Raw genomic sequence first — 21286 nt, 5'->3', positions numbered from 1 at the left:
GCAGCACAGTGCAGTATGAGGAGGGAACAAGGAGGCTGGAGTGAGCTGAACAGAGTGGATGTGAGGGAAGGGAAGGCTGCATTAGGTCTGTGAAGTAGGAGGGCACTAATCCATCAAGTGCTTTATAGGTGAGTAGGAGTAATTTGAAAGTGATGCAGTACTTCACCAGTAGGCCAGGGAAGTCCATGAAAGCTAGGAGTTATGTGTTCCCATTGTCTGGTTTGGGTGAGTACCCATCGCGGCAGAATTCTGAACACACTGTAGCCCACCAAGGGGAGTGGACGGGAAGGCCAGACAGAGTGGAATTACGCTTGCCTAGACGGGTGAAGGCATGGACCACGGTTTCTGCAACAGGATTGGTGAGGGAAGATTTGAGCCTAGAGATATTTTTGAGGTGAAAAAAAAAGACTCAGTTCATGATGTTTATAATGTTGGACTGGAAAGAGAGGGTGGGGTCCAAGGCGATTATAGAAGCATACTGAAATTTTTTATGTTTCTTACTGTAGCAGGGACTTTGGATTCAGTAGCATGACCTCTGTTTTGTCTTCAGAATTGAGCTTTAGAAAGTGGTCCATGTAGATTTTGATTTCCATAAGACAGTCAGCAGCAAATATTGGAGGGGTGGAGGTGAGATGAGGGTTTGGAATGGACAAATTTGGGTATGGACAATCTCAAGAACCATATGTTCTACTAGGCCGAAACCTGTGCTACAAACATTCAATAAATATATATATATTTTTTTTTTTTTGAAAATAGCTTCACTGAAACATAGTTTTATATGAGGATTTTAATGCAACTTCTTTTTTTCTACTGGATCTCAGGAGGAAATCCGGAGACATTTTTTATTTTTTATTTATTCGCACAAAGAGACATCCGGAGACATCTTTGCTCAATGTCTGTAAAGAATTAGAAGGAAAATTGCGCTGGTCAAATTGGGCAGGAAGAGCCGCAGTTCTGGCTCTGAAAGTCTCTTACTTGTATGCAAAGTAATAAAAAGAGAGGGCATTGATGTCCCTATTATTAAATATCCATTTATCACAATGATCTTTTATCATGACGATGGCCTGGGAATTGGCTTTGGTTTAATATTCGAACTGAATATTTATTCTGTTTATTTCCACGCTCATGTATTCTCCGCTAAACAAATTAAAACATTTTCTAACTTTCTGGGGTCAAGACCATATCTAGGGCAATTTTAATTTTATTTAAAATTCGGAGAAATGCAGGACACAGGAAATTAACAATTCTCTCTAAAACTTATCTGCCCAAAGTTCAACCATCTTCTTTTTAGCCCCCTCCCAGTGCCGATTTGGAGTGGTCAGCAAGAAATTGCTCTAACTGCTGTGTAAGGTGGCTTAAAACACTTAATTTTATGGCATGGTTATTAAAACACTTGCTGATATTCAGTTTTGTTGTGTTTTACCCATGAAAAAAGCATTATCCATTGTTTCCAGTTGAACAGGAAAAACAGTGTTTGCCCCAGATAACTCACAACTGCACACTCGAAAGATCTGTATCATTTTCTCTTAGTAGAATGCATCCTGCATCCAATTAGGCACCACTCTGTGGGGAAGTTAATATTATTTCACAAGGGCCCTGACTGACAGGGGCCCTCAAAAAATATTAGAGCATAAAATTTTCTAGGGTGGTGGGGCCCAATGCAAGACCTTTTCATGGGGCCCAAAATCCGTGGTGGCACCCGTGCTGCTAGTCACAGTCAGCACGGGCACAGTTGGGTTCTTACCACACATTGAAATGGTGCCTCACACTACAATAGCACCACACACGAGAACAATATTTTAACAGGTTAAATCACCCAGTAGCTATATTTACATGGAGCCATATATTCCATTTCTAATCGGATTAACTACCCAATCAGGATATAAAAGCCTCATGTAACCACCTCCAAATTTCCTTCGGTTTACGCGTCTAATGGTTTGATGTCATGTATATTGGTTATACGTATCAAACCAATATACATGACAATCAAACCAATAGATGCATAAATAACAGACCAAGATAAGCAGTGAAAAAACAATATATGCATGAATGACAAACCAATACATGCATGCATCAAACCAATATACATGACAATCAAACCAATAGATGCACCAATGTCAAACCAATGTATGTGTAAATGACAAATAAGTGCGTCTGTGACAAACCAACGCACACGCATATCAAACCAACACATATGCCAAGCAAACCAATACATTTGTAAAATAAATTGATTATTTTTTCCCTAAATGGCCGTCCCATATTCTGCCATTTCTCATCTGGCTTGCTGACTGAATAATCTTGGATGAAGCCCACAGTAACACGGGTGCTGCCAAGGAGATGGCCTGGCCAGTTCATTTTTTTTAATTTTTTGACCTCATTAATATGGTTTAATCACACATTTATGTCTTGGTCAAATAACACACTTAGCACTGAAGAATCTCCAGGGTGCAAAGCCTTTAGAATGAGGTACTCAAGACTAGAGCTAGTTGTGGGACCCTTGGACCCCAAATACCCAGACCCTGATCCGGGACTGGGTCTAAACTTCAAACTTGTTTCCCAGGTGCAGATCAGGTCCACTATGAGGACCCAGCCACTTCCCATTTCAAAAAGTTTTCTTCCCCCCCCCCCATCTCATTTTAGCAGGACTGAGCTGCACAATGTTCATGAGAACAGTGCAAGCAGTGCTCGTCGTCGTCGTGTCAGCCAATCACAACTCTGCAAACTACCGCTCAGCTTACTTCACACAGTTCTTATTAATGCAATTAAAAGTACTAAATGCAATCAAGATAGAACATTGCTTTCAGAAAATAATATGTAAATTAGGCGAGGGAGTAAAAGCCAGCGGGTAATTCATCTGTGTGGAATAGTTTTTGGGTCATTGTTGACAAGGACAAGGGGAAAAAAAATTAAAAAATAAAATAAAACCAGGTCAGTAAGATGGAGCAGCCTATAACATTTTCAGGCTTGTTTATACATATTTTTGATTGCAAATCTTTGTTTATTTGGCTGCCACATCTCCTGACCGCTTCATAAAATAGAGTATCCTAATTCTGTTGCGACTGTTGTTGTTACCACTGTACAATTATTTTATTATTCAACAGAACCCATTTTATGTTAATATAAAAACTTGGTAGTTAACCATTAAATTGGCATGCTACATCTCTTACAAGTTGAACTGGTCTGGACCCAGCAGAATTCATAAGGGAACAAATCAGGTTGTGTGGGTGGGGCTGTTTGCATTTGGACATGGTCATCAGTGGGTCTCATTTGAAAATATATCTCTTCATGTTGGGGTTTGGTATGAAATCCATGGGTCCAATTCAGATTGGCCATGCCTTTTTGGACCTTTGAAGATCCTAAGTCCTTTTCAAATATTTGGGAGCTTCATCACCCTCACAGGGTCAACGGCATTCAGTCGTTTCCACTGTAGGTTTCTTATCCCTTCCACCAGTAAACTGTCTTACTTCAAAACAATAAATCAGAATGCGGGCAAAATATTTTAAGTGTATTCATATTTCTGCATAGAAGTTTTTTTACTTCAATGAATGTATTTTAGCCTTGCAGTCATTTAGCACAGAACTTCCAGGAAAACCATTCCATTTAGCAGTGGGTATACTTAATATTTTATAGAGAAATGCAAAGAGCAAAAATCCATTTACTCCATTTTACAGAAGAGTAAATGGATTCCCCCCCCCCCCCACAATTTCAAAAGTATTCAGAATTCATGACTGCTAATTAAAGTACTGGGTGTCTGGCATTTCCCTGAGCCGAAAGCTCTACAACAGGTCTAAGATTTAAAAAAGAAAAAGAAAAAAGAAGAAACATTTCATTCTAAGGAGGGAGGGGAGGTGTCAGGGTGGCAATGCTTCAGAATTATTAGAAACAAGACCATAGTTTCTTTTCAGGCAAAGCGCAGAATCTGTAGTAATGTCAAAAGACAAGAAATGTTTAATAATAAATGCCTTTCTATCCTCCTCTTTGGCACATATTGCCAAATATATTGCAGACTTAATGCCTTAACTCCTACTTTTGAGATCACAGAGAGCACAGCCCTGCTCTGATGGAAAGATTAATCAATTCCTGGAGCACACACACACACACACACACACAAGCTATTGCAAATTGAAATGTAGCGGACACCGCTACTGCCACACAGCACCTGACATCCCTTGAACGAAACCCCTTTTTTTTTTGGGCAGGGGTGGGGGGGGGGAAACAAAGCAGAAAACAGACTTTACCCAATAATTAATTGGGAGTGCCGGGATGTTGAAGGGGGCCACGGTGCTTTAACCTGATCTGAAGTCTGTTGTGACATCACTGTCGGGTCCTGGCTTGCGCTGATGGAATCAAGCGCAGCGTTAAACAATCAAGCCATTCCAGCAGCAGGCAGAAGCAGAGAGAGGGAGAGAGGGAGAGAGGGAAAGCGGCGGGGCTTGTTGCTATTCCGCACATATTCTCTCCTCCTCTCAGCGGAGGCAGGTGGGATGTGTAAACGGATTCAGAGGCCTCGTCTTCTCCAAGCCTCGTCCCCCGTTTCATGTCGCTTAAAGGACTTTCTCTCTTCCCCCCACCCCCCCTCTTATTTTATTCATCTTCTCTTCTGCACTTTTTCCCCAAACAACCACCACATGGGAATGGCATTCAGTGAAGAGCAGCGATGATTCAAATTAAACCCCAAACAAGGAAGAAAAAAAAAAAAATTCCTAAAACAAAATGTGACAGATAAGCCTCTGGATCATGTCTGCAGGGAACTGACCTTCACTGCTTTTCTTCAAAACTACAACCTGTATTTCTCACACTAAATACAGTCCGTTCTGTTCCTGTGTATGGGAGTGCAAAACATCTTTATTTTTGAGCTTTAAGTTTTTTTTTTTTTTTTTTTTTTAAACATGATTTTTTTTAGTACATTTACTACTGAGACTGAACCAGTTGCATGTTTACCCAGAGGACAGCTATCAAAGAATATATCACGTATTTATTTTTGTTGCTTTTTTAAAGTGTGCTTTCTTTTCGGGCGGCATGGTGGGGCAGCGGGTGGCAGTGTTGCCTCACAGCCAGAAGGTCCTTGGTTCGAATCTTTGTGGAGTTTGCATGCTCTCCCCGTGTCCATGTGGGTTTCCTCCAGGTACTCAGGTTTCTTCCCACAGGCCAAAGACATGCAGGTTACGTTAACTGGAGTGTCGAAATTGCCCCTAGGTAGGAGTGTGTTAGTGAATGGTGTGTGTGCCCTGCGATGTCCAGGGTGTATTCCTGCCTCTCGCCCAATGCATGCTGGGATAGGCTCTAGGATCTCCCGTGACCCTGACCAGGAATAAGCGGGTATAGATAATGGATGGATGGTTTCTTTGATTCAGTCTCGGTAATAAATGTACCACAATTTCACATTCATCCAGAGGATAACTATCAAAGAATACATTATTTACTTCTTTGTCAACTTTGCCATGTTACCAGGGAAGTACAAGCATAACTGGTTAAACATTAGTAATTAATAATTTGCTATTATTATTGATATTAGTTACTCTGCAGTACTATTTTTGCTCAGGCAGCTAGGTTGTGACAGCACTAGGTTGGTTCATCTTGTCTGCCTGATAATAGACTGCTGACTTTAAATGAGCACAATGCAGAATCGTGGGGAAAAAAAACAAGAGAGAACCAAAGGAGGGTCCTTTTGTATTGCCCTGGGATACTGAAATGAGTATTACCTGAACAAAACCTGTTCATTTTCACAAACTGTATCCGATCAGACCACATCTACTAAACCATTGGATGGGATGGGATCAACAGGTCTGCAGCATCATTAAAACATTTTGAAATGACTTTTCAGGGATTGTACCAAATGACAAAAATCAATTTTGTCTAAAGTATATCTAAGCTTGAAAATGCAAAAAAAAAATTCCAAGTTGAAGACGCATTTTTGCGAGTAAGAACGACGAGAAAATGAGATTAAGGTATTTGCCTCCTCAAAGTCTCTCCGTAGAATCTATTTTTGAAATCACAGACCATGAGCACATTGCTGTAGGCAAAATGAACAAATTCTTCAAGAGCAAGTATATGTTTTGATAGTGATAGGAATGATGGAGCGCATTAGAAATTTGTATCATTAATTTGTTGGTTACCTCCATATCTTATGTTGCTACTGAAATGAGGGCTGGAAAAGTCTAGCGTGCATGCACCTTCCGTCTCTGACAACAGCTGTTTCAGGATCAAACAGTGGCATTTCTCCAAACCTAAAGAAGGTGCTATATATCAAAGTACCATTCTCGCATTCTCTTTCCCCAATTAAAAATAAATAAAAAATTGCTGTACAAATATTTCCAAGACTTGCAAACCCGGATGCACACGCAGATGACTTAGTTTAGTGTTTACTAGAAAGTTGTCATCAGAAAGTTGCCAACTTTAAATAATTCAATGACTTTGAAGTATGACAATATGTATAGTATAGTGACAACCTTGGTTGCTCTCAACAACCAAGGTTGGCTAGGTTAGATATGAGAATGCATAACTGTGTTGGGAATTTAAGATTACTTGTTTCTATAAATAAATAAATATCATAGTGGCACATGCTACTAGAATTGCCAGTTGCTCACTGACTGTTAATTTAGAGAAACTGTCCAAGGAGTAGTTACATTTGGACTATGAAAAGATAAAACGTCAAAGAAAATAAACAAATAAATGATATTTCACAAATAAATATGCAAGAGTGCTACCTGAGTCAAGGAGATAATTATGCAAATTAAAGCGGTATGACCTTTGGTGCTGATTGAATCCAAGCAATGTCAGTTCTTGCTGTAGTCATGTGCCCATGGGGGGGATGCACACTTGCCCATGGCATCCATGGAGCAGGGCAGGCTTCAGTTAGCCGTGACCCCTGATTCATTGTTCACGAGTGAACAGGGGTACGGTATTAGGGGTGGGTTGGAAGAAATTAGGGTGATTCCAATGGCCCAGACTGACAATGGCTCTCAAAAAAAATAAAAAAATAAAAATACTGTGCAGTACATGTGCAGGCTTTGGGTGGCCTAGTGGTAGTGGGACCCAATGTGAGGTCTGTCCATGGGAGCAAAAATCACAGGCGGTGCCCCCACCAGTGACTCTTCTGGCCAGCAGTACAGCAGCCAGCTTGTGCATTGGAGGTGATTATTTAAAAAAATATAATAATTTATTAGTTGACTGCATGCATTTGTTTTGGATTCAAATACTTTACTGTGCTCTGTTGCTTTTGCTTGGTGAAACTGAGCCTATTAACACTCTGGGGTCTAAGGGTAAAATGAGGCACCCTGGTGATTGTGTGATGCTGCGCTGACATTGTTCAAATATAAAAACTTAAATACGTGGATTGCAGTAGTGTTTCATACTTGGGTTGTCAGGCACAAAATCCAGGCTACCCACCAACTATGGCAGCAGTAAGCAGGTGCATTTTAATTTAATTAGTGATTTAAACTGCATGCATTGGATTCAAAATTACTGTAACTGTGTTTGCTTTGAACAGTCATAAAGGACCAGAAGGTGGGGTTTGCCATTTTCAAGAGCATTTCATTTGGTTCCAATACACCAAACAAGCCCAGTAAAGCATTAAAAAGAAGCATTGGAAGTATTGAATTTGACCCTGGTCCTTTGCGGAGCATGTATTGGTTGATATAGGGTGTTCATAAACAGAACAGGCCAACAATTACAACTGAGCTTTTCATATTCTGCACAAATTCTGAAAACACCAAATACAAGTGTAAGCAAATGTGTTTAAATAAAGGCAATCTTTTCAAAATTGCCGGAGTCCTGTAGGTATAGGCTTAGAATGCATTCCACGTATCTGTGTATCATCTAAAGCAAATCTAATTGGCGCATTTCAAAGGATATTTCCTTTTTAATGCATCTGACAATGATGGATAGTATTGCAATGTAAGGGTATATAGGATATCCAATCCCTGGTTGGGGAGGCTGGATCATTGTCCTCAAAAAAATATTTTGTGACCATAAAAAAGAACCCATATTCCATAATGCTGTTATTTACATGGAAATATACTCTCAACAAGGCCTGGCGGGAAGTAATCATGTCGCATTTGTTTTGAGTAATGTCTGGTAATCTCTGCAGTTAAAACAAATTTCAGGGCAGAGGTTTCTCTCGATTTTACGCAGATAAGCAAAGAGAGGCCACAGTGAGCAGAGAGCCTTCCTTCGAATGCGCTGGAGCCACACACGTGCGGAGGGACGCATGGTGCCGCATTACCACCTCGTTATCGGAATCAGCAAGACAAAAGCGGCAAGCTGTTAAGCCATAATTGTGCAGGCCACAAGAAGATTTATTCAAATTAACAGCACTCAACTTATGATTTTCTTTGCCACACCATTTCCATTTTTTTCTTCTTCTTCTCAGGATGAAAGTGAGGAAGAAATAAATCAGCGATGGCATTTAGCCTCCTCCGACTGATCTCTGACCGGGTGCATATTGTAAAAAAAAAAAAAAAAGCAACAGCGCAAGTGTTCAGCCAGATAAGGTGAGGACGACCGGCTTTTGTCAAAGAGTGCTGCAATTCAGCCAGGCTTTTTTGCAGCAAATCTCTTTAATAACTACAACCCCAAGTTGCTCCATATTTCTTTGCAGTTAAGAGACAGCAATTAGCTGACTCTAAAGGCCACGGCAGAAACTAAACTTTCTTCCTTGTTCTTTTGGCCTTTAGGTAATGGTATTATGTATGTTTGTGCTTAGCACAGGACTTCGAGGGCAGGACCCTGACGGGAGGGGGCGGACGTGGACGGAGGAGGAAAATTCACAGACTCGCGCGGTGGCGAGCCGCAAGATGGATGGAATCGGCACTTCAGCAATCAGCTAAAGTATGCAGCGAAGCGCAGTTCGGCATGGGATGATTTAAAACCAGCGCATCGCCGTGACCTAGAGCCCGTGTAGCTGCATGCCACTGTGTACTGCTACTGTAGGTCTGTAATGGATAAGGTTTTCAGATGGACACATTAATGTTTGATGATCTCGAACGACAACTACTGACATCCCCCCCGGGGGAAAATAAAGCTATTCTATTCTGTATTCCTGGAGGGAGATGAACATAATTTGAAATTCAGAAAAAAGTGCAAGTCATTGACCCATGTCAGGGTTTTAAGTGCTTGTCACAGAGAAACCAAAATGTTTATTGAAAAAAACCACCTAGAGGCTTCAAGAGAGCGATGAACTTGTTAGGTGCAAGATTGCACAGACTGCACAACTGGGACAATAATTTATTCACCACAACAGAACTACTCAGATGGGGACGGAGGAAACACAGCCAAGGCTAGCATAATAGTATGGACCCACGCAGGGGTGTCATTCAATTGGTTCCATGTACCCGCAATCTACAATTGGTACACCATCCCGTAGTGAAATACAGAATTTATCTATTTTCCACAGGGAGGTGGGGAGCGGGGTTGGGACAGGTAAAATTAATCTTTGGAGAAAGCAGCCTTCAGACAGTACAGATGACTTTTTTTTTTTTCCCCGCAGATCTTCATATTTCTGATCCAAATTTAAATTGGCACCTTTTTATGTAAAATGAAACAGTTTCATTTAAATGCGCCTCTGTTATCGCTCGGTGGCACGGGGCTGTACTCCGGCACCATCTTGTTCAATTGCCGCATGCAAATTTCTCCTGGCGTCTCCCCGAGCCCCAATCCTCCTCAACTGAACAAAATGTGCCGAGGTTTACTGCTCAGGGGTCACGGGGTGCACCCTTAATAGTGTCACCGAGTGGGCGCTTCGGCCCTCCTCCAAAGTCCCCCCCCCTACCCCATTTTTAAATGATATCGGCCAGGAAAAGCCACTTCCCTGGCCTCGCAGAGAGAGAGAGAGAGAGAGAGAGAGAGAGACAGCGCGCTGAGGCGAGCATCAAAATTATTAGAAACCACGGCAACATAGCCTGACAGCGCTGTGAAATCCAGGGACACTGACGGTCACAGTTCAGAATCCCCCATTAAATTGTTGCCGGAGACAGCGCAGATAACCCGTGAAGAAAGGAGAGCATGGGCCACAATTACGCAAGACCACAGAGATTTATGTTGATCCCACTCCTGCTGAACACACAGCTCTCCAATGCATTGCCCCTGCCAGCCACTCAAGTGAAATGCAAACAGAGGAGGGGAAAAAAAAAAAGAAATAAAAAAATTATATTTCCATTCACAATTGGGTGGGCCATCAGGGACCGAAACTAATGTTTTACAAGAGCACACTGGGCCAAATAAAGAGGAGATGGATTCCCTTTACTTGCTCAATATCCGTCGCATTTGAAAATATTGCGATTGTACTGACATAATTCAGACCTGGTTCTCATGGGGAGACAGCTCTGGGCCATTTGCTTGGGCAATTTACATATCGCGCATCATTTTACTTTCATGAAAACGGTTGGAATCGTGCTGGCCAATGAAAGGGGAGAAAAACAGACGCTAATGAATTCTGCCGACGACATAAAACAATTCGGTGTTTGCTGGCGCAGACTGGTGTGTGTGTTAGCAGTGACATCATCAAAGAGTCAAAAAAAAAAAAAAGGAGGAGGGCAACAAGAGAAAGTTTGCTTAACATTTTGAAACGAAAGGTCTCAAGGCTCAGATCTATGACTGGTGGCAACCATCCACAGTTGCGACCATCCAGAGCAACCAGCTGCTTGTTAAATGAAATTGAACCTAGACAAATGACACTTGGATGTGCCGGACTACTCGGCAGCAAGAGGGAGCAGCTACAAGCGAAATTAAAACTGCTCTCCCAGGCAGCGGTTTAATGGCCGCTCAAAGCACATCATAGTCAGCACGCTTCACAGTACCGCCGATTAATTAAGTCATCACAGGTACCCCGAGCAGCAGAGACCCAAAGAGGAAGAGGATTCCATTAGATGACCAAAGGGAAAACATGGAGGATACAAAGTCCAGCTTTCATCTGGGCATTTGATTCACAGGCTGCAGAGCTTTGTACTTTTTTTTTTGTTGTTAATGCAATTAGATGATTCACATATTCCATCGAGTGGAGCATAGACTTTAATACACAATCAGGCTTGGAGAGCAAGAGAATGCGTAATTGGTGTGACTTTATAATTGGTGGCAGAAAATGTTGTGCAGTCAATGAATTAAAAGGGGTTTACTCTGATCCACTGGAGGTGGGCGTGTTTAAAAGGACTCCATATCAACAGTCCATATCCAGCCCCCGGACTTTTCCTGCCATTAGCATTTCAGTGATGGAAGCTTCTGAGCCAGGTGCAAGTCAGACTTTATCACAGGAGAGTCGCAGCAGAGTTCGTCACAATTAACTGAGCAAAATTACAGCACTTGAATCAAGCACAAATGCTGACAAAAATGCTCGTACTACGTTTTTGTTACTGGAGAAACCCCTGACTCGTGACGCATTTGGCTAGGAAATGTATCCGCCAGTAAACAGGTGGCCAGAGAGACCCAAAAGTGATGGCTAAACCGCTCCAGACCGTGCCAGTGTCTAGTCTTCTAGCTAGACACTGGGCTAATGTCTTAACATTTATACTGCTGATCACATGGGTGGAAACCAAAATGAGAACTGACAACCGATGCATATGCCAATATAAACAACGAAAGGGAATTCATTAAAAAAAAAAAATAAATAAATAAAAAATAATAATAATAATAACAACAACATCACCGTTTTCTTTTCTTGGATGAGGAACTATGCGCCTAAAATTAGACTAGGTGCCAATGAGCTACTATGAGAATATTAGGCTAAATTGTAAAAGAAAAAAAAAAAAGAAAAAAAACGGAAGTTGTTGTCTACTCAACATGCACTATAATGAACTACAGTTACCATGAGTTGGCAGTTTATACATATTTAAACGGTTACATCAACATTAGTAATAATGTACCTATATAATATATATAGTACTTTTATCATGTATATAATCATGGAGAGTAATTTTTTCATTTTTTCCCCTTAATTTAGGAAATGTTTCAGCAGCAAAAGCAGGCGAAACACTCACACAATTGTTTTCCAAGGAAGAACAGTTCACATTTTCAGGGCATGGGTGAACAAAGTTCATTCAAACATCAACAGAATCCAGCCCACTGGTGTCCAGGATTTCTCTGGTCTTTGCCCCTGAGCTGAGGCTGTCTGGAACATCTCTGCCTGGCTGGAGTGACAGGGGAACAGTGCTCGAAAAAGGAGAGTGGCATCAAACCCGGCAAGACTGAGAATGTGCTGTAAGTGGAGTGAATAGGAGAGTGGGGGAAACAGGAAGCCTGTGGTACCATATTACTATTAAAATTATTTTTCTTCTGACAACTGAGCATTTGAGACCGACTCTGGCCTGCTGTGGGACTGGCAGTAGATTACCGGCATTACACAACCAAATTCACTCAGCGGCAGCAGTATTCAACTCCCTAACCTCAAAACACCTCAAAATGGCTTCTCTCCTCCCAGGAAGCGCCACCTCTCTGATTTCTCTCATTCGCCTCCTCTGGTGGCAACGGAGGAGGAGTAGGAGGATGCCAGACAAAGAACTGCATAAGTTAAGCAGGGCCCAGTTGTATATTAGTCTCCTTTATTCAGGGTACAGTTGATTTTTGCAATTCCAGCATGTTTTACAAGTCTAAAAACACACCGGGGGGCATTATTGTTCATGTATTGTTAGTGTCTGCAACCCTGTGAAGGTAAAGGTTTCTTTTTTCTTCCTCCCTCAAATCTCAAATGAGGATGTTAGAAAAACAAAATGCATGTGGTGCCACTGAACAGAGGCTATTGAACCAAGTTCCAAGTGATTGAGTGATAAATTAATAATTCAAGTTATTAGAAATCATGGCTTTGAATTGATATACCAATAGTAATTACTGTTGACCTTTTATCTTTTTTTGAGAATGACAACAAGAGTATGTTAGTTCATGTTGATAAAGATTATTTGGTTTAATTCATAGTGTACCAACAGTGCCAATAACAGGAAAATGTGCAGGTTATGTGAAGTCTTCCTTCGTTTGCCATTACCTTAAGATGCAGAATTGCATGTTCGAGGCAAATTATTATTGCACTAACTTGTCATTCCTTGTTGTTGATTGGAGTTGACATGGTACTTTAGTATTCAAATGATGGAGCCATATCTCACTCTAAATTGGAGTATATTCCACCGCACAAGAAAAAAAAAAAAAAAGCAATCACAAATGAAGTGTGGGAACACCAAACAAATTATGATTGCTTCATTTTCTTCTTTAGTTGATAGATTCATCTTTAACCAGTAGATGGTGCACTTTGTCGATCTCTACCACACTCTACAAGCCTGTTGTATGAAACCCAATGAAAATATAAGCATCATTTCCAAATGACTAATTCATACAATGATGTATCAGTGGGATCCTGTCAGTGTTTTTATTTAATATATTATGCTACAAAATTACCATTACAAAAATATCGATGACCATTATCATTATGCAATTTTGTGCATATGAAAAGGTAGATGAAAGTGCCTACTCAATGTATACCCCACCAGTGGTGGGTGGACATATAATTAGTTACTTCCATTGACCCTGAAAACAAATGGTTTGTCTCTTGCGCTGATTCCAAAGTTATAAATGTGTTAGTCACTCTTACTGACAAATGGATTTAGATACACAGAATGAAATACTTACAGTTCATTTGCCAATGGCAGAGGTGGTAAGGCATGTACTAGAACAAGAAATAAAGGTCATGCAATCATAAGTATCTTTGACATAAGCAGGCTGAAGAGAGTGCAGCTGGTAACTTGATTTATGGCCCTGGAGTTGGAGGTCGGTCAAAGAAGCAAAGGTTCGGAAGACAGGAAAGCAATATTGTTGGGCCGACTCGGAAAACAATTTCAGAAAAGAGGGGCACGATGCGGATAGCGAGAAAGAAAAACACGTTTCAGCAGAAACGAGTCGGAAACGGGAGGGTACGGGAATAAAAAGGGCGAGGTGTCGTGAAATGGAGTCACGGAATGACGACTTGAAATAACCGCAGCTCCTAATTACAGCTCCCTCGGGGATGCGATCTCGGACGAACGCCCACGCCGCCGCCGCCGCCGTTTTGCGAAGCGGACCGAGCGTAATGCGGCTCGTTCTCTGTGACTCGGGCCGAGAGGGCTCCTTCGGCCTCGCCGTCGCGAAAGCTGTCATCTTTTCCCGAAGAACAGCCGAGGAGCGAAACCAGTCTTCACGATGACAGCCCCCTTTTTCTTCCGTAAACGGATACTTTTACACTTAGTTAGTTTTAAGGTTGACTGCCCCAGTTACTGCATTGGGAAGACTTTATTTATTTTATTTTGCAGCTTTTCAAAAAGGATGCCCCTTGGGAGACATGCAAGCAGAAGGCTTAGAGACTAAAAACGAATAAGAGTCGGTAGAGTGGAACAAATGCATCGAAATGCGGGGATAAAAAGATAACCAAACAGTCAGTGATGCAAAAGCTTCTCACGGGAGTACGGGGGGGAGGACGTGGGAACACAGGAAGATGCCACATTCACCTCCTTTTCAGATACCAGAGGAAACAAATAATGCTGTAATCCATTTGCCAATATAAACCAGGTGAGGTGGTACAGTTAATGTGCAGAGTCACAGGAAATTAGGAGAGGGCCATTTTGGGACTAATTCTTTTAAGCTTCCAACACGTCAGCTTGATTGATAGTCCTCTAAATGTTGCTCTACATTTAGATGTAATCAGGACATTCTTATCATCTGAAAAGATGAAAGACTTCTCTATTCTAGGGTCCGTCTCATTTATTCTCCATAAATGACACAGGCACTTAATTTATCAGGCAGAAAACTCTCTGAAAAGTGGCATACTCTACATCACAACCGTGTAATACGAGTGTTAGTAGGAATGGGTATTAAAATAGCAATAAATAACACTCTGGAGCAAATAAATCAGAAATCTGAACATGATTATATATATATATATGATATATATATATATATATATATATATATATATATAAATAATCAGCACATATGCCATCATACTGTATCACAAATTTGTTTTCTTTTTCTGTTGTTACCATTGGAATTTTCTATTAATTTTCAAGAGGCAGTCCACCCAGACTGTATACGGGTTGAAACTGTTGAAAGTTCTTGGAAACATTCTTACACAGTTTACGATCATATGATTGTAGACGTTTTCATGAATGAGGCCTAATGCTCTTAATTTGCTAATAGTACTGAATTTAACTGAGGACAGATATTTGAAACAACGCCATATACTGAATATGTGTTATTCGTTATCAATGCAACATAATATTTAAGTGAATAGTTTATGCAAAAGTGCTTGCCAGGTGCAGATGCGTAGCAAAAGATATCAAAGATACTTATTATGCAATCATAATAAGTACCTTTGTCATAAGCAGACTGAAGAGTTTGCAGCCGGTAACCGATTTATGGCCCTGAAGTTGGAGGTCAGTCAAAGGAGCAAAGGTTTGGAAGACAGAAAAAAATATTGTCGTGTCAACTCGAAAAGCAATTTCAGTAGAAAGACAAAACGTGTAGCAAAAGATGTGGGTGAATGTCAATTAACATTGTTTTTCTCTATGGATAGACCTTAGTCTCTGGTCTCCCAGTCAGCAGCAGGTTCACGCAAGTAAGCAGGTCATTTCAGTATCCTCCAGCATGCCACAATCGTGATAGAGGACACTGATCTTGATCTACATCTGAGAAATATGGAAAGTCTTGAGAAAATCCCATGTTAGTCTCAAACTTATAGGCATGTTCTTAATACCCATTACACATGCTAAAATGCAAATCTGACCTATAGCTCCATCCAAACAAAGTTTGCCATGGTTTCATAATTTAATTATGTATCATTTCTTGATCATTTTCCAATAGCAAATAACAGCTTTTGGAAGCAAGATTTATTTTTTTGCAACAAATTCTAAGATTGCAAGATCACGTTGAATGCTCTTAATTTACCAAGAGTAAGTTGCATTTATTGTTCATTCTTGTGGATATTTGCCATCTGAAATGTGTTTTCAGTGCTTGCTATAATCCTTAAACAATCCACTTGAATGTTTGTCATTACACACACTGCTCGTGCTGTGTGAAAGGAAAGGAAATGAAAGTTCCTGTAATCCCTGGACCAAGATCAATGTGGCCATTCTTTTCATAATGCTGATTTGGATGGTAAAAAAGCTGAACCTGGTCCAGGGCTTAACGACGTCTTCTCCCTGGTTCAAGACACACTAGGCAGATACCTGGGTGAGGAGGGGGTTGGGGGGGGAGGGGACATTTTGGGGATATGTCATAGATGAGTTAGAGATGTCTTTAACTAAACTATAGTATGTGCACAAAGCTGATAATGTGCTATACTAAAAAAGAAATGACTCTGTCATGTTCCCATTGAATCAGATCTTTCTGGTGTCTGTTCTTCCTCCACTAGGCTGATGCATGGGCAATGATCCAATATCATTGTGGATCTCATTCAACAAATGTATTTTTTCTTCTTTTTTTCTTCTTCTAGTTGTAGTTATGACGACACATGGCGATGAAATTGATTTTCCAAAATTCTGTCACTAGATTAAAACCACAAAGCACAAGGCAGGCTGCAGTATGGGAACTGTTTACTGTACATTAGCGTCATAAGAGTTAATTGGTGTGACAGGGCAGTTCTGCCTGCCAGCATATTTAAAGTGATTGAGAAGGAGAAACTAGCTTCTGGGAGTTTCTCAGTAAAACCTGTGAGGTGAATAGGGAGGAAGATGTAGTCATTTAAATTTTGGCAGCCCGTTTTTAATCCAGTTTATGAAACGGTTTCACAGTTAGAAAGACTCAGGGATATGTGGTCATGGCAGGCTAGGGCAGGCATTGCCAACTTTCAAAAATCCAGCAGAAATAAAATGGAGTTGTTCATTAACCTTTGTTGTCCACATTTTATGCTTTGTTTTGTTTTAGATATATAAACATAAAATCATTATCAGTACTCCCCAAGCTTAACAAAAAGCCAAGAGAGGCAGGATGCCTTTACCTACAATTGAATTTGAACCTAAACCACTCTGCTCATGAATACAAGCCTGCTCTAATTGCAAACTTTCATCAGTATTTTAGTAAAAAAGTGCATTATATTCACTCAGTTGCCTGACCTCCCTCATTTCATTGCACCAATAATAGTATGTATAGCACCATATGTACTGGTGGGAAAATGCTTTTGGAACAACTGATACAAAGACCTGTTCCTTCTTTAGGGTATGCATGCAAATGTCCTTTTAATTACCATCTCATGGGAAGATTCACCAAGGTCTTGCAAGGCCAACAAGGTCTTACCACCTGTAGAATTATAAGTAGCTAGTCTAGTATTAAGGAATTTTTGTGCTGGAGAAATTGGTTTATCCTAATGTTTTTCTTAATGGATACATAATTTGATGAGTTCTAAATTTAGAAGTGCATAGATGTTGGAGAAAATGCAAAATATGCTCATGTCATGAGCCATTAAATGTGATTAATCATGGTTGGTAAAAATTGTGGCTTAACTGGACGTGTCCATTTTTTTATGCCCAGAATAAGCGTGGATAAAGTTTATTCAGGCACACAGTCAGACTGGCTGCTATTGGTGTTCAGAGTACCTACTGTTGGTGTCATGGTATTCAGCTGCAATGGGGGAAAACTGTTCTCAAACACAACAATTTTTGATGGGGCATACTGGAGCTCATATACTCTTACTGCAGGGATTGCTTTAGCCTTTCCGGTACAAGTGGGGAGGCCCCAAAAAGCAGCAATGGGGCTACTATCCCTGCGAGAGGGGAGTGGGATAGGCCTGGCGAAAGATCAGACAGCTGGAATGCTTTGTCAGAGGTTCTGTGTGGTAAACGGGTACATAAATATAATCCTGTATAATCTCCTATGTATCCGCTCCATCTGGTAGCCTTAGACTGACCCAAGCCTCTGGCCATTCCCTCTCTTGTTCTCATTCTTTTATTCCACTTATCCTTAGGCCAAATCTGTAACTAGGTGCCACTACTACTTCAGGGCCTTGACCGCCAACTAAACCAGGATGTGACAGCAGGGATGGGATAGAGTGGGCACCCATGATGAGGTAATCAGTGGGGAGCCATGTTCAAAAATGAGCGATTGGCAACGTGTTGAGAGGTTATTGGTGTACATATTCTATGGATGTGACCCACTTGTTGGGTTTCTGATTGTTGCCAATAAAGATGAGCGCAGCTGGTGCAGTAATACCATTGTAATAAAGTAATAAAAAGTGACAAGCTCTTTTTTCTGCTTGGCCAGAAAGCACCTACACCTCACAGACTGCATCGTTCAGGGCACTGACCTTTGACCTGAGCACAATGAGGCATCAGATACCCTAACGCACCGGTGTCAAGCTCCGAGTCCTGGAGGGCCACCGTCTGCCTGGTTTTTTGGATGTTTTTTTCGGCACATTTCAGTCATTGATTGGCTAAAGGATCCACGCACCTTGTTCTCAAGACCTGAATTGGCAGCTGATTGAAAGTAAACCACAAAAACTTGACACTGTGGGCCCTTCCCCTAGGAATTTAGTTAGTAAAATTTTTTTACCCCTCACCTAATAAATTGAATTCCCAGATCATTGTGAGGCTCTTGAGATGAAGCAGAGGTATGGTTTCTCAATGTTCTGAATGTAAGGCATTGTATGCTTGTATGCTATGCTTGACACCTGCATCTACCATTGACCAACTGTACAGAAACAGGACGCATACTCATTAAGTGAATGTCCAAGTTGTTTACACTGAAAATTGTACAGAAAGGTACCGGGGGAGCACCAGGGGAGTACTGTGTGTGCACCCGAAGGAGTGTGTTAATTTACACAATTGGTATTAGTGAATACCCTGCTACCCTGTACTACACTTGTACCTTGCACCAGTGCTTCAAGCCTGTGACCCTTAGAATCTCCCTTAGGGAAAGGGAGGGAAAAAAAAAAAAAAAAGTTTAAATTGGGGTGTGACAATTACCAATGCCTATACACATCTCCCCCCCACATGTTAATGGTGTAGATTCCATCCAGTTTTCCTCAGCTGATAATTATTGTAAATGCTTCTCTTTCCCCCGCAAATACAGTTTAGCAAGTTCAGTAATGACGATAAATTTAACTGCCAAACTTTGTGCTGAAAATCACTAACGCTTGCATTTATTTGCAAGTCACTATTAAGCATCAGTGTTTATTAAATCCAGGTCTGCCGTATAAAAAAAATGTGTTTCAATTGATGGGCCCCCCTGTGACAGATTTGAGCTTCACTTTATTTATAAATCTTTTTTTCTTTTGGCCAAATCCAACAGTGTGTCTGCTAGCTTACCCTCCACCTTTAAATATGAATCTAAAGTAAACCTGTGGGCAAGTTAAATCTCCTGCTGTCCCAGCAGTCATTAGTTGCAAATTCAAAGTTAACAGTTTGAAACATCTGCACAGTGCACGGATGTTCTGAGCTAATTCTTATTCTTCAAACATTTACTCAGCATTTCTACACTTCAGTTTGATTCAGAGGAGAGCAGCGTGCACAAGGGTAAAGCCATTGTGGCCATTTCACAACTGTTTAACCTAAAGCACAACCCCCCAGAAGGGCATATGGTAACCTGTCCAGATGTGAGCCAGGTTTCGACACCAGCTTTGGACTTAATTCCAGTTTTATTTCTCTCATGGATTTTATTTAAAATTTTATTTTGAATGTAAATTTCTCTTCAAGGTCTTTTAACACAGGGGCGTCGGTACTGCAACAAGTTAGACACGCTGGCAGAGCGGTGGAACGCAGGACCGACATAATGGCATTGAACACACACACTTGTTTCCATGGCAACGATCTTCCTAGTCATTAGAGCACTCCACATAAACCACAACAGTAGTATATAGAGCACCAAAAAATTACTGAACGCGTGCCACCAAGTTAACGGTCGTCCTTATGCAATTAACTCCATCACTGCTGCAGATCACGTAGTAGTTATATAAGGATAATTTGCCTCAGATTTACAGTGAAGCAAGTCGTCGCTCATAATTCTGGTACAAAAAAAAAAAACACAGAGTGGCCAATGGAGAGAGAATGTGGAATTCACCCCCCCTTTAACTGTGCAAATCAATTTCTACTTTGATTTTATTCCCCCTCTTTGATCTCTCAGTGTCGAAAGAAAATCCACTGGTGATTTAAAGAAAATAGAAAATGCATTTTTATGGGTCAAATACAAAGAGCTGTGTGCCACCTCACGGCATTCCCTTACCATCAAGGAAGCGCACGTTGAGTGGAAGATGAAAACTATACTCATCTGTGCTGTGACCTTGCATTACACCTAGATCAAATGCCGCACATTTAAGATAAGAGATGTGCTTCTCCACCAAAGGCTTAATGTGTTCGGAAAGAGACTACAATAACCAATGGTTAAAAGAAGCAAATCATTAGCATCCAAGAAATAGAGGAAGTTAGAGGCATTTTAATGAATTTTTTGACCATTTTGAAGATGTTACCAATTTACACAAAATAACAAAATAAAAATAAATAAATAGATTTTTGTTAATAGTGACAGAGGCACACTTGTTAATGTTTGGAACAATGTGGCAGAATGTCCTGAGGGGCTTGGTCACTTGGTGGGAACAGTAGCAATAAAGAATGCACTGTGACAGATTATAATGGGGAAACAAGACAGTGCTATTAAGCCCAAGGGCTGTACCTTTAATGGTTATATTTAGTGGCTTCAAACTGCATAAGCGTCAATATTCAAAATGTCTCCCAGCTCCGTTGCATCCAGGGCACTCACTAAAAACCATAAATTTGTTCACCAGATCAACACTGCAAATGGGAACCGATTCTCTGCTGACCCTACCAGGTTAACTAAAGGTTAAAAATAAAACAAATACAGTACAGTCTAAGTATGTGGACAGTGACACAGTTTTTGTTGTTTTGGCACTGTATTGCAAGCACATTGGATTTGAGATGAAACAATGAATATGAGGTGAAAATACAGCTTGTCACCGTTGAGGGTATTTATATGCATATCGGGTATTGGAATTACAGCCCTTTTTATACCTACTTTCCCAATTTTATGGGAGCAAAAGTAATTGGACAATTGGCAGCTCTGTTTCTAGGCCAGCTGTGTGTTGTTGAATTATTATTTCATGTCCAAACAAGCTAGCAAGTGGTTCAGTTCATTCTAGGTGTGGAATTTACAAATTGAGTTGCTGTTGTCTCTCAACCTGAGGACCAAAGCAGTGGCAATGCTAGTAAAGGAGGCCATCATGACTCAATTTAGAATAAACTGATCAGAGACATAGCCAAAACATTGGGTGTTGTCAAAATCAACTGTTTGGTACATTGTTAACAAGCAAGAATGCACTTGTGAGCTCAGGAATATC

Source organism: Anguilla rostrata, chromosome 11, assembly GCF_018555375.3.
Source record: "Anguilla rostrata isolate EN2019 chromosome 11, ASM1855537v3, whole genome shotgun sequence".
Classification (NCBI taxonomy): Eukaryota; Metazoa; Chordata; class Actinopteri; order Anguilliformes; family Anguillidae; genus Anguilla; species Anguilla rostrata.
Note: the sequence above shows the minus strand (reverse complement) of the source record.